Consider the following 15,788-nt stretch of genomic DNA (forward strand, 5'->3'; position numbering starts at 1 on the left):
CTTGATGAACACAGATATATTTTTCCTTTAACTTTGCATTTCTTATAGTAAGAAAATAAAAATAATGCGAATATTTTAAATTTCAAATAAATAAAAAATATTGCAACAGAGATGGAGAACATTTAACTAGGGGAATATGAAATTCTAGAGATTTACAGGGCTTATGACATATCACTGGCTGGTTAAGTTACCACTTTACAAACTGTGTAACATTCACCATTTTCACCTATATTTAAACATTCACATTTTTTCAATTCTTCCATCTGTTGATTTTTGTCAAGTTAAAGAGCTGAAACCCTTATCAATGTGGGTGAGATTCATCTGACTGAATTATTTCATATATTAGATAACGCCCAAAAACATTTTAAGAGTTTTTTACTTCTTGGATCAGTTAGTTTAGTCAGCAATATTATGTCGCGATGAAATCCAGTATTTGTCTACAAACATTTATACAAACTCAAAATATTGTTTATAAAAATAAAACTGTTTTATTGATAGTTTTGCTTATAAAAGCTTTGTAAATGCCCAGAAACCCAGACTAAAACAATTTAAAAAAAACAAACAATAATTAAGTAAAATTCGCTAATGGAATAATGCATTACCCATTTTCAAAAATTAGAATATTCTCAAAATATTGGAGACAAAAGAGAATTTTTTTTTTGCGTATTTCATTACTTGTTTGGAAGTTAAGTTTGCATTTGTCTGCATAATAATTATGCAAAAAGCTTAAATCTGGTAGGTTGTCCAGTAAAATGTCCGATTTAAGTTATTAACAGTGAGTAGTATTAAAAGTGAGATAAGATCAAACCGGATTGTACAAAGCTATACCAGGAGATCGTAACTCTTAGCTCCCACGGTACAAAAACTTAACTGGCTAATCTTGTTTTGGATTCAGAGAATGTGTTTATTTATATTTGGACGAAGGATATTTGTCACCATTTGATGTATTTGGATAAAGGATATTTATTAGAAACTGAAATATTTATTTCACGTCGTATTTTCCGTCAAGTTGACGGAGAATACGATATATTTTTTATAATAAGACATTGGACCTTATTTGTAAACGTGGTATATGAATTTATTTTAGATAGTTGTACAAAAAATTAGTTAAACCCTTCCCGATAAACAATTTCAAAAAGAAAACTTTCTTATTTAAATTTGTTGCAACAGAGAGGAAAAACATTTTTGAGAAGGAATATGGGAGTCTAAGCATTTACAGGGCTTATGACTTGTCATTGGCTGGTAGAAGTGGCCACTTTACACTGTGTAACATTCACCGTTCTGCCTATGTTTGAATATCCACATTTCCTGAACTCTTCCATCTGTTGACATTTTAATCCAGCTAGTCTGCAAGCATTTGAACATAGTCAAAACATTGTCGAGAACAGTCTTATTAAATCCAGACGCTTTCCGTTGGTATAAAGTTACGCCACGGCAACTATGTCGTAAGTAAGTAGAATAATAATAATGTTATTCCCACCCTTATTCTACCACTATGCTTACGCGTAACTGTATACCATGGTTATAAATAAGGCATTTAAAATTAGTTTTTGCAGCGGATTTCTCTTGTTATTGACTCGATTAGAAATTGAACTTTATTCAATAAGTTAATAATCTTTTACGTAATGGGAAACGTTAATGTAAATATATGTATTTGATTATTGTAAAAAATTGTATTTAGTTGTAATATTGTTTTTTAATTTGTTTATTAATAAATAAGGCGGCCTCCGTGGTGTAGTGGTCAAGACGCTTGACTCACAGACGGAAGGTTCCGGGTTCGATTCCCGGTGAGAACACAAAAATTAAATGTGATTTTTCTCAAGCCTGGGTGTTCTGTAATGTAATTCACCACTGTAATTGGGCCTCCTGGCCTGTTGTGGTGCAAAAATAAAAATAAAATAATAAAAAATAAATAAATAAATAAATAAAAAATATATATATATAGTTGAACCCTTATTCGGACTTAATGATGCATAAGACACTGCATTGTCAAACAAAATGCAGCATATCTCGATCATCTAACAGTCTAACGCTTCAGGCGTCTGTCCCGGAAGAGTGAAATATCGCAATGTAAAACCACCCTATAAACAAATATTTTAAAATAGAGTATCGTTATTCATAAACATAGAAATAATACAAATTAGAAGGCAAAAGTAAAAAAAAAATATATTAGGCTGTATACAGCCTGTAACTGGGAGGGTGGATCATCGGTGGCAGAGCGATGGGGAATCTCAATGCCTATGTTCAGCGATATTCAGTCGTTTAAAAGTTTTTAATTTTTTATAGGGTTTTTAGTATGAATCCGATTTTAGGCGGGATCTCCCAAGTGTAGCCTAATTATTAAGTCTACCATGTTATTTTTACAAGTAGCTCAATAATGGGTTGTTTATCCTATAATACAGTTTTGAGTCGTTATTTGATTTAATTCCAAATAAAAAATAATCTTTTTCTCTCTCCACCATAAGACAGTACTTCAACTCACACGGTCCCCAAATCATCGAGCCACTCTCGTGTCTACTTCGCACCAACGAGTTACAAAGATAGGTATTTTACCCTGGCAGTATGCAGGACAAATCCTAACATTTTCTATCGGGTTATTATGTCGATGTAGCAGAAAATCTATTCCTGTTACATCGTTGTCTCACTAACAACTCCCTGCAAAATGTTGCCAAATAAATTTGAGGATGAAATTGTTTGCTGCGTACCTTGGTGTACCTAATTATGCATGTACGTACTATACGTGTATATTATGCATATTACAAATTGTAAGGAAACCCTGATTCTTGCAACTCTACCAAGCCTTCTATTCGTACAACAATACTGCCTTTTGTCTCTTCTTGGTTTTCATTCTTCCTTTAGAAATAATAATGTGATGCAGCTCCACGTAGTTTTAACAAAAGAAGCAAGTGCGTTTCTAAAATGAAAGGCAACAGGTACTTTTACCCTTCATGCCTCGATTCGCAAGAATAAATTAAGTTATCAACGCCACATTTACTTTTATTGCGAGGCTGAGCCGTGGGTCTTAAATACTATAATAAACGTAATTTTCAGTGGATACAATAATACAGTTTTGTAAAGTAAGCGTCGAAATTTTCTGTGAAAACTCGAGTTCATTGGTAATGTAATAATTCAACAATATTTTGAGTTTGTTCAAATGGAATGGATTTCACATTGAAGTTTAATTAGCACATTCAAACAGATGGAATAAATTTTAGAGAACTGAATATTAAAGTCTAAGCGTTATTACAACGCTTATTATCTGTCAGAATCTCACCTTTATCAATAAAATATTCAAGTCTTAAACTAAATTAAACAACCATTAAAGGCGAAGAATAAATGAAGCCAAATTCTAGAGGTCTGTTGGCCTTTTCGGATCCACAAAAAAAATAATATATGTAACAACATATTTATTTATTATAACAACTAACGGCCGTAGCCAACTTGTACAAAATTAAAGTTTAATACAAAGTCATATAATAGAAAGAAAACGTAGTTAATTGTTATAGTTAAACTCAATAAAAGTAATGTATGATAAAAAAAAGAATAAAACAAATAGTAAAACAGTGAAGTATAGAAGAAAAGTAGTAAATAAGAGATGCATTTTAGGTTTGTAAATCTTACAGAGGCACACACATTATTAGGCGCACAAATTCAGCAAAAAAATAAGTAAATAGACTTTTATGAATATATTATACAAAACGACTTTCTGGTTCATCGGTAACATATACAGAATTTTATTTTACGATGTATTAAAGTCTAGTTTATAATTCGATAATATTAAATTAAGAAGTACAAATTAATTATTTATTATTTGAAGTACAGAAAGTCGATCGTAGATGGAAGAGTCTAGACCTAGAGAAAGGTATTATAAAAAATGATTTTAAGTCGCGTTAGAAATTAAATAATATATTTATTATTGTATGAGTAAGCCAATTATAACGGATAGTTATTTTTGTACGCAATCTATTTTATATACGTGTATATACTCGTATGTAGGTATCGTCGTTTCTGCGAGTCGATTAAGGAATTTATTAATTAAATATGGACAACCTGTAAAAGACGACTTGCTTAAAGACTAGCTTAATAAATCACCTTAATAAACGATGTTAACATATTTGGCGAGTAATAAAAAACAAACATAACTAATTCAGCTAGAAACGCCAGTAGATTTTTCATTCTGGAGTATTATGAAGTGTGTTTTCAGATTTATTTTGGACTTCCATTGCTATTTTGATATAAAGACTACTATCATCGGCTGGTTGCGTCGTTGCGTGTTGCGTCGTCTGTCTGTCAGAAGACAATTAAGCAAGTGTCGTACGGCAACCCGTTTACCTGCCAAGCTGAAGGTGGCATATCTGAAATGAAGTAGGATTGTGTAGAATCAAGAAACAAACTCTATTCTGTCCAAAATGTCTGACTATTTTTAGTTGTGACCGGCACTATTAAGACAACTATCAACATGGTAATTTGTTTCCATTTGCAAATGTAATGAAGGCTACCTCCGCACTGTAAAATACTATCGTAATGTCTTTCATTAGGGTTTAGATTATTTATAACCTACTCATTGATTGAACTAAATATATGTTCAGCAAAAAAAAAACATTCTCCCGTACTACTTTTTTACTTATTATTTTACCAAGAAATATTAATGACTTATTACTGTACAATTTTAAAGGAAAAATAATTATGTATGCCGACGACAAAGAACTAATTTACAAAAATCGAACTGACGCATTTACTAACAAAGACATAAACATTGACCTAACTATGTTGACTAAATGGAAAAATACAAACTTACTTACACTTAATGAAAAAAATAGTTTAAATTTTGAATCTAGAAAAAAATGACATAAAATAGATGCATGAAATTGAACATGTTAAATATTTAGGACTAACAATAGACAGACAATTGACATGGACAGCTCACATCAATAATTTAATTAGAAAACTAGCAACATTATCGAGTCTTCTAAAAAAAATCTAAAACTTTGTTCCGAAAACGAAAAAAAAATCTTATGTATAAAGCCTATGCCAAATCTAAAATATGTTGTATGCAACAACTATGGGGAACAGGAAACCAAAATGACATAAACAGATTACAACGGCAGCAAAATAAAATATTGCTACATGACCTTCCTTATCTAACACCAACTAAAAAACTCTTTAAAAAAACTAAATAATTAAATGTTAATGAACTTTTTCAACTAGAATTTGAAAAATTTATTCAGAAGTTACCCACTGATATCATTGTAGATAAAGAACTAAAACTTGAAAAAAATTGTGATAAACATGGACAAAATACAAGAATATCAGAACAATATCACAGGCAACATTTCAAAACAAGACAAGGACAATCGAAACTAATAAATCAGGGACTGAAATTATACAATAAACTACCAGACAAAACTAAACAAAATACTCAAACAAACTTTTGAAAAGGCGTAAAAAATATAATTATCAACAACAGAGTACAAATAAAAAATGATTTTTATTTTTTGTAAAATGAATGTAATAATCCGTAAGGGTTAATAAATAAATTTCAAATAAAAAATATTTAAAAAACTCGCCAGTCAAAGCGGTTTTCCATAATTTAAAAATCATTGCGTTTAAAATTTAATGTTGTATCCATTATTTTAGTACAGTATTGAAATAACCCAAAAAATAATAAATTTATACTATTGGTAGTTTGCTGTGTCCAGCCAGGTTAAGAATACAGTTCTGAGTATGAAACAGAACCAGAACCCCTGAGTGAGTGTTTTTAACTTGATATTTTACTGTCCCCTGAAGCGTAAGACTGAGTGTGTGTATCTTCATGTAACAGATGTTCGAGATACGCCGCATTGCAGTGACCTATTCATAATCGGGGTCGGCTAAGGATACTTTTAATTACCACATATAATAAAATTGAATTTTTATACTTACATTTCTTTTACCGCATATCTTTATATACATAATTCTTCTGTACGTGTGATGTCACTGAACTTCTAAATGACTTTTACGAGCCGATTTACGTGCAGTTTTCAGCGAAATGAAGATCTCAGCGCTGCGCGTGTTTGTAGATATTAAAACTTTCAATCGAATCTGTAAAAAATAAATTAGAAGCATAAATAAGGTTGCATTTGATGAAAATGGAAATACGAAAAAATGGAAGGATGTTGTTTTTTTGTGTTAAAAAAACTTTGGTTTTGAATGTTTACAGACAACATTAACTTTTTATGGATCCCAATCAGATTCTTCCCTTACATTCTTTATAATTTCTTCCCATTTATTTCTTTTAACTGGATTATTTGGTAATACTAAAATAATATTAACCGACATTCAACGCATTTTTGAAAATCACATTCATGAATCAAGTGCACCCCTGTTGGTGAGAAGACCCGAGTTTGACAATTCTATATTTGAAAATGAATTATTTTATGTTTTGGAATTCAACCACAAACACCTTCCTAGGTACCTACTTTAATTTAATATTTGAATTTTAATAATTTTAAATTATAGAATTCAATCATAAACAAGTACCTAGGTACCTACTTATCTATGCAAATACTTTTTCCAAGGTAATAGCAGGCAAGCCAACGTTCGGGCAGGACAACGTCTGTCGGGCCCGCTAGTAAATTAGAATAATCACAATAGCTGTTAAAAGTGCCGCCCCTATTCCAATATATTTATATTGAATGATGAATTATAAAATAATGAATTTTAAAATGTTGTATTTCTTACAAAATCGACAGTTTTCCGACATTTATGATCCCGTTTGAATGCATTTTTGCCCATATTGAAACAAACATAATGTAATAATGCATTGAACATTATGGGTGAAATATTTGCATACATGAATAGCAAATAAGATAAGCGCTTTGCAAATGGAAGAAGTGTGTGGTAAGTGATAGAATTCAAGAGCTAGTGTAATTTATTGGAATTAAAAAAATATTTACAATATTGTATTAACTAAAATCCTGGGTTTGTGTGGTAGGCGAACGCGCCAACCACTAAAACATGAGGCAGATTATTATTCGATTACCTTATTTAGAACTTTTACCTGATTGCATCGTGTCGAAAATACTCATACACAGAATTGTATTAATTTATTTATTATTTATTTGACACTTTACATACATATACAATAAATATACATATAAGGGCGGGCATATTGCTTTAAGGCAATTTCTTCCTACCTACCCAAACCGTTCAGTTTGAGAAAATTATAAATTCATGGACATATTGAATCTTACAATTTTATACAAAAATTATAAGCAGAGATTAACAAAAATAAATATATATAAAAAAAAATGAAACTATACTATGAAGAGAGGAGAGGGGATGGGAAGGAAAGAAGAAGGATAAAGGAACAATTTAAATATTTAGATAGTGACATTTCAATCTTGACTTAAATGTAAATAAAGAAGGGGCGTCTCTAACATTAGTGGGTAGATTATTCCGCAATCGAGCGGCTACTACTGTGAAAGAGGAGGCAAGAAATTAGAGCGATGACTGGGTATTAAAAGGGTTCTCTCATTACTAGAACGAAGATATAGTCCGTGTTGTGAAAGAGGTTGAATGAGCTTCTCAGATAAACAGGCGAAGTGGGATTATTTAAAATATTGTGAAGAAGTGATAGAATGTGAATGTTTCTTCTATGCCTGATACTGAGCCAGTGTAGTTGCGTGCAATACCCGGTTATGTGGTCAAATTTGTGAAGATCAAAGATATAATGAATACAAATATTCTGCAATCGTTCTAACTTATCAAGCAATTCAGAGTTAGCATCTGGATAATATACATCCGCGTAGTCAAGGAGTGGAAGAAGTAAGCTCTGGACTAATGTTTGCTTAACATTAATTGGCAAGAAATTCTGTAATCTTTTAAGTGAGTGCAAACTGCTATAAAGTTAACGACTAACTTCGTTAACCTGATCGTGCCACCCTAAATGCTTATGAATCATAATACCTAAGTTTTTGACTGAACTCATGAATGGAATTTCTGTACCATCTATTCATCATCCGCTTGGACGCAGTAAAAAGTTAATACTAAATTATTGTGATTATAAACATAAAATTGATGTATTTCCAGGGCTTACTTGTAAGTGTTAAAAATGCAACTATTTTTTCCGGCATCGAAAGCTCATGCATAAATTTATCTTCGTCTTTTTCCATCAATTTATTTACACAATAACTTTTTAAAACATCGGAAGAATAACTTTTAGATTATTAAAACTTTATAAATAATTTAAAATTCAGTTATTGCTATATTGCAAAATAAAAAGAGTGTCAAAATTTTGAGTATTCAATTAAAATAAATTAGTAGGAAAATGAACGGAGCACTAAGCACAGTAATTTCTAATAAAAATATGTCAATCGAAGCTAAACTGGCAGTGCACAATGGAGTTTTAGTCCCAACACTTATGTATGGAAATGAAACATGGAACTGGCAGAGGAAGAATGAAAGCCGAGTGAACGCGGTTGAAATACGATCTATTAGACGAATGTGTGGGAAATCAATGTATGACAGAGTTACGAATGATGAAATCAGGCGAGAGTGTAAATCTGAGACAAGTATAATTGATAAGATTAAGAAAGGGTCTCTGAGATGGTTTGGTCACGTAGAACGAATGGACGACGAGAGAATGGTAAAACAAGTATATATGGCAAAAATGAACGTCAACGTTAGACGAGGACGACCAAGGAAGACGTGGATCAGATAAACCAAAATCTTAAGTCTGGTCATGTCAAAAGCAGACAGAACCGAAGGGCATGTATGACAAGATGTATGAATGTGGAAGAGGCTAGGATTGTATGCCAGGATAGACGTGTGTGGCGGTCCATTCTCTCTGCCTACCCCTACGGGGAAATGGCGTGATGGTATCAGTAGTAGTAGTAGTAGTAGCAAGTTTACAATTAATTTTCCTCTATGTATTAATACACCTAATTTTTTAAAATTATTTACGTTTGTATCTATCATTAAATCTTGAATTATGTAAATAATGAAACGATTAATGACCTAATATATTTAAAACAGAAAACTAACGTGTTTCTCCTTGGATTATAAATAAAGAAACATGCGTAAAGTGGATGTTAGAAAGATGTTCAGATTTAACGTATGGGTAATTCGTCGGGTTGTGATCACGTGCTGATTGCTTATATAATAAAAATATAATCATATTCTATAATTACTGTAAATACTTTAGAATCAGATTTGTCTTATAGTAACTATGTTGGAAGGGGTTATAATGCTAAAAATCGTTTGGGATATTTGGCATAATATACATTGACGTAAGAATAAAAATTACGTGTGTTATTGAAAATGTTTTTTTTATTTATTTTTTTAATTTTTTTTTATTTTTTTTTTTTTATTTAAAGGAATATCCCGCTAAGCCTCTATTTTGAGGCTTGTCAGCAGGTGGGATAGAAGGGATATGGAAGGAGGTAATGAAAAATACACAACACCCAGACCAATTGAGAAAAAAATCTTTCTTGGATTTTTTCTTGCAACTGGCGGGAATCGAACCCGCGACGCCAGTTTCACAGTTAGCCGTCTAACCAACTGCGCCACGGCGCCTGTCTTGTTTATTGTTCGCAATGTATTCTTTTACTAATCAGATTCATACTGATATCACTAATACCGTCTTCCTTTACAAAATAGTTAATAACAACTTAGATCGCCCCCAACTGCTTGAGAAAATTAAAATTCGTATCCCTTAACGTACAACTAGAGATGCAAGGCGGTAAAATTACCGCGGTATTTTACGGGAATTTTACCAAATTTTGGTAAAATACGGTATTTTTCGGTATTTTACCGTAATTTTCGGTAAGAAACGAATTTGACGAACTTATTTTTATTTTTCAAAGATATTACAAGTACGAGTAGCTTTGTTTTAGGACACTTTACATGACTGCAAAAACCAGGTTTAGATCCATCTGGTAGTTGTCGAGATTTATTAGAAGTAAGGGACGTTCAAGGTCATTCGGTATGTACTTTTTTCACTTTTTTTATAAAAAGGGTTATTATGTTTTGAAACATAACAGGATCGGTGGACATAGGGTCCTTAGTAAAACCTTAAGTTTGTGACCTAGAACGACCACCGCTCATGCCGCGATTTTGAAAAAATGGTGCTTAAAATCAGTTCAACTATCAAACAATTAGTAAAAAGTTGGTGCAAATAGCGCTTTTCCGTTGTAAAAAAAAAATTACAACGATTTTTAAGCAAATTTTATTTTCTCAGACATTCGTATATTTTTTTTCTATAAAACCTTCAGGAGCGTAATTATACACAAACAACTGATTTTAAGCACCATTTTTTCAAAATCGCGGCATGAGCGGTGGTCTTTCAAGGTCACCAACTTAAGGTTTTACTAAGGACCCTATGTCCACCGATCCTGTTATGTTTCAAAACATAATAACACCTTTTTTTAAAAATCGATCTACATTTTCATACTCTAAACAACTATAAAGACAATGCAACCTTAATTGCAAATAATAGTTATACTTTACTCTAACTGTACTTATTGAAAAAGGTTTTACATTCTTTATTATTTTGTATACTTTCATATTATATTTATTTTCTCTTGTTTGAAAGAAGAAAGGAAGGGACGCTGATCTGGGGTTACTCCGTGTGCATTCACAGACGAAAGGATTTTTTAAAGGCAGAGTCAACCAAAAAATCTTTTAAAAAGCTTATTCAAAAATATTTTCTAGTAAAAAATGAATGTCGTATATTTTCCCACCGCACTCTGGCGACGTGTTTTACACCCAACAAATTTAGACGGAGAGCGAAAATGCAACATTAATATCACCTGTCAAATTTAATCATTATTTCTAAAAATAATCTCGTAACTTTTAAACTTGCATTTAAGAAAATCTTTTTTAAAAAATGCAACGCGAAAATGTTAGCGTTTTGTAATAAAAAAAAGTTGGCAAAGTTTGCCGATATTCTTTTTTGGATATAAATGAATGAAAACTACATAATTCGTAGCGTTGGGCACTGAATTATTTTTTTATATATAATGATTATTTTATATTTACAAGATGGCAAGATAATGTATAATTATGGCAATGTTCAAAAACCAAGGTTTCCCTTTGTTTATAAGAAAAAAATGTAACTAAACGCCTTTGTTTTTGTTTTTACTTATTTTAATTGTAAAAGGTCTATTTTTATGAACCTAAAACTTCAAATACCGTATCAAAATAATATTTTAACCATCTCTTATGCACACGAACATAGATAACTGATTTTACCTTCAGTTCCTTGGTTGTTTCTCTGTACCGAGAGTCCACCGCAACGCACAAATTAATTGATAAGTGTTTAAATTAACATATTCCGAATGATTCACCTACTATCGAATAATAAATTATAACTCCGACTTACGGAGATAGCCGCTTCTGTTAAAGGAAACTTGATTATCGCTTAGACAGCTATTGAGTTTATAACTTTGACGGTACCTACGTCAGCTAACGTGTCAGGTCTTGGCACTAAAATGATTGACGAACGCTTTGAAGCGAACAACATTTTTAAAAGTTTTTTTTTGCCAAGAATTCGATACGCAAATGTAATATTGGCTTTCTTCTAAACATAATATTTGTCAAAAATCAAGCCCAAACGATTTTCCGCTCTTAAAATATGTTTTAATACGGTATCATTACAGTTATGATACGATAACTGAAAATTATACCACGATTAATCAGTATGAATAGCAAATATAACGTTTACAAGATTTAGATTATGAAGGCAACACAGAAGTCCCATAAATAAATGCAAAAATTCACCATTCTGTCCATGTTTGAATATCCATATTCCTTCAATTCTGTCATCTGTAAAATGTTATGTAAATTAAAGAGCTGAAGCTTTTATTAATGCGGGTGTCATTCTGACCCAATTATTAAATATAATGAAATTGATGGAATACAGATGTTCTAACATAGGCAGAATGGTGAATGTTCCGCAGTGTACATACTGCGTGGTCTAAGTGGCTACCTTACAAGGTGGTCACTCAAAATATTAGGGTAATATTCATACCTAAATTATTACTAAATTGTTCCTTGATAAGAAAGCTTGTGTAAATGCGAAACCAGTCGGTAATAAAATAAAATAATCTTTATATTTTTATGTAAAAGGTGATATCTAGTATGTCGGCCTCGCGGTGTAGTGGTCAGCGTGTTAGCCAAGAGGTCTCGGGTTCGATTCCCTACATGGTTGAGATGAAAAATGTATTTAAAAAAGTGTTTTTCCACTAGAATATTTCATAGTCCCTGGACTGGCACGTGAAGCGTAAGATAGATCATCTTACCTTCATGTTGTAAAAATGATTAAGAAACGCTACGATTGGTGTACCAATGAAGTGCCCTGTGCACCATTAGGCGCGGAAAGGGAATGATGATGATAAGTATGCCGGTATAATAATTTAGATGAATCTTACCCGCGTCAATAAATGTTTCAGCTCTTTAACCTCACAAAAATTTACAGATGAAAGAGTTGAAGGAGTAAGAATCTTTAAATATAGACATAATGGTGAATACAGTTTGTAAATTGGTCACTTGAACCAGCCAATGACGGATCACGATCCCTGTAAAAGCCTATACGTCTTTATTCACTACTCTAAAATGTTCTTCATCTTCGTTGTAATATATTAAGCATAATATATGATATTATCATCGCATTTTTTGGATTGGATTTTATTAAGTTGGATAACATAAAAATCTAAAATAAAATTTGTATTAAAAGTAAAAGACAAAAGGGGAAAAAAGCTAAACATGACTCTACAATATTGGACGCATTATTGATATAAAATAAATATGTTATTTATCTTCATGACTCATTATAAATTAATACTCGTTTATTCAAATAATATATTAATGTAGACTAATTGTCAAGCCAAATATATTTAAAAAAAAACGAATATAAAATATATGTTATCTCTTTTGCAAACCTTAAATAACTCGCAAATTAAAACATGATGTAGGATTATTAAAATAATAATTAGTCCACTGGTCAAATTGAAGTTCGTTGATCCTATTTTATAGGTAGTTAAAATAATATGTTATTCCTAGAACACTAGACTTATATGAAAGGCGCGGGTGTGCATAGTTCTATGAACCGTAATAATTATATAATACTTAATGCAGCGGGATATTCTGTATGCATTAATGTATACTTTTATTAAAATTTTATGTGGAATTACTTATTTCGATTATAATAAAATACGCCTCTTTCACCCGTATCAAAAAATTAAAATGAATTTACACTGATGGCTTAGACGTTTGATTAACTCACGGAAGACTTTGGGTTCGTTTCCTGGTGAGAACACAAAAAATAAATTATTATTAATTTTTAAAGTATTAACTTTGTGGTCAAACATTTTACTAAATATTTGTACATGACCACTAATCGACTTTTCTATGTCTAATGGTAACATGCAAAACCCACTATACACCTTCACCATAGTTGTTGCACAAAAATATGAAACATGCATTTTAATTAGCACATGCACATCAGTGCATGTGCTAATTAATCTAATTAATTAACCTAATCATAGGACAAACATGCACTGTAATCAGTACCCGTAGAATATTTTCATGATTTAATAATCATGAAAATATTCTTTGTTGTTTAAAAAATAATTTAAAAAAGGCAGAGGGAATGGAGGGAGGGGGTGAGCTTATTAGGTTTAGGGTGACTATTACAGTGGAAGTTAATTGGTGTCCCGACGAAGAGACGGGTACGTCTCGAAACCGGTAGACATAGAAAAGTCGGTAAGTGGTTATATGCAAATATTTAATAACATTTAACAAAAAATAAATCTTACTTTTGCAAGCCTAGGTATTCTGCGCTTCACTGTAATCACCATTGTTACAAGGGTCTTGACCTGTGAGGTGAAAAAAATAGTTTTAAAATAGGAATTAAAGTACTTCATGTTGAAAATAAAATATTAAAATTAGACAACTTAGAAATCTTAGAAATTAAAAAAGCGATTCATAATAAGAAAACAATAATTAATAACCAAATAAACAATATTTCTTTTAGTCCTCTCCTGTCTTACTTCGAAAATAATGATATCAGATTACCACCCGTGTAAGAAAAAACCACTTGATTTATTGGGTCCACGTGTAGTATTTAGTGAACATGATAGAAATAAAATAAAAAGGAATCAATTCATTAGTTACGTAAACCTTGACAAAGAAGCTTGTTTGCTTTGAAACCGGTCGGTGAAAAATAAAAATTAGTTGTTAAAAACAAAGTTGTTTTATTTATTTGATTGAAATAGTTTTTGTTTATTTTATCACTTTTTAGGAAAAATAAACATAAATATGTTGGTCAACATCTAATATGTTTTTAAAATAAATATTTAAATTTGATTTCTGATTGGGGTGTATCCTCTTTGGAAGCTATTCTAGTTTTACTCATAAATCTTTTACTATTTTTATTATTATTTAATACACACAATTTAATTACAGCACAATTATTAATTTTATGTCCTGACTTGTTACAAAATTTCGTGTCGGGAGTCTTCTATACTAAAATTAAATATAATGACACATCAATATATAAAACACAATAAAAATTTATGCACGTCAAAAAATACAAATCAAAAAAGTTATTTAACAATTCATGGTGCAGCAAAGTTAAAATCATGCATCTCAAATGTTAATTTATTTCTATAATAATTTCTTAATTCAAGAAAATAATAAAATATATGGTACATTTTATAGTTTAATAATTTAGCATACAAATTAATCAATATTTTTATGTTTCAATTAGCAATGGTTAAAATACATATTTACAAATTATTATGCATCACTATTGATTATTGAATTTGATGTTTAAAAATGCTATATAAATACCTTTGAACTGGGTTGTGGCCCCGTGGTAGTGTTGTAGACTCACGAATCAAAGGGCCAAAGTTCAAATTCCACTCTACCACCACTCGATTCCCTTTTACAAGCACAAATTATTTACGACTACATTACGAAAACATTGTGTTAAATAATTAGGACTCAAATATAGTAAAAATATATTTTTCTTATATGCAATTTTACGATTACAATATTTTCGATAACAGATATAATACACGAGAAGAGAAATAAAAAAAAAATTGCTAGAAAAATACATCATAAATACATTTAGCACGCGTTGATATGGCTAATTTAATAAAATAGTTAGTAAATATACATTCATCATCACCATCGTTCCCTTTCCGCACCTAATGGTGCATAGGGCACTGCATTGGTACTCCAATCGCAGCGTATCTTGATAATTTTTGTAACATGAAGGTAAGATGATCAGTATTACGCTTCAGGTACCAGTCCAGGGACTATGAAATATTCTAGTGTGAAAACACCCATTTTAATAAATATTTCACATCAACCATGTCCGGAATCGAACCCGAGACCTTTTGCATGGCAGGCTAACGCGCTGACTATTACACCACGAGTCCGACAAATAAATATACATTTGATCAGGATATTCCCAAACCATAATAGACGAAACGAAAAAACTCTAAATTTTGCCCAACGAAGTTCGGGAAAAAGTTTTTGGAAAATATAAGCCGTGCCCAATTTAAACTGCCCAATGAATAAAAAACAAAAAGTTAGTTAGTAAATCTCAAAGTTTAGCTTTTAAAAAATGTATCTTAAATCTTTATGATAGTGATAGTTTTTAAATATAATTTCCATAAAATAACAGTGTATAATACTGTGTTTAATGTTTCAAATACGCGTTCTTGCTATTTTGAATTGAATCAACTATTGTCACAAAGTTGCTTTTTTTATGTAATGTCCCAAATTAGATTTTTTTATAA

At 31.1% G+C, this 15,788-nt stretch overlaps 1 long non-coding RNA gene across 1 annotated transcript in view; it reads right to left on the reverse strand.

Moving 5' to 3' along the window:
• The window catches only part of LOC148278353 (uncharacterized), a 26,573-nt gene extending 11,641 nt beyond the window's left edge, over positions 1–14,932 (reverse strand). Inside the window, exon 1 of the long non-coding RNA XR_015823217.1 lies at positions 14,833–14,932. This is a non-coding gene — a long non-coding RNA (uncharacterized LOC148278353). The remainder of the gene's footprint in view (positions 1–14,832) is intronic.
• Positions 14,933–15,788: the final 856 nt, after the last annotated feature.

The sequence above is a fragment of the Micrasema longulum genome, unplaced genomic scaffold (assembly GCF_059751315.1).
Source record: "Micrasema longulum isolate JH-2025_06_02 unplaced genomic scaffold, ASM5975131v1 h1tg000889l, whole genome shotgun sequence".
Classification (NCBI taxonomy): Eukaryota; Metazoa; Arthropoda; class Insecta; order Trichoptera; family Brachycentridae; genus Micrasema; species Micrasema longulum.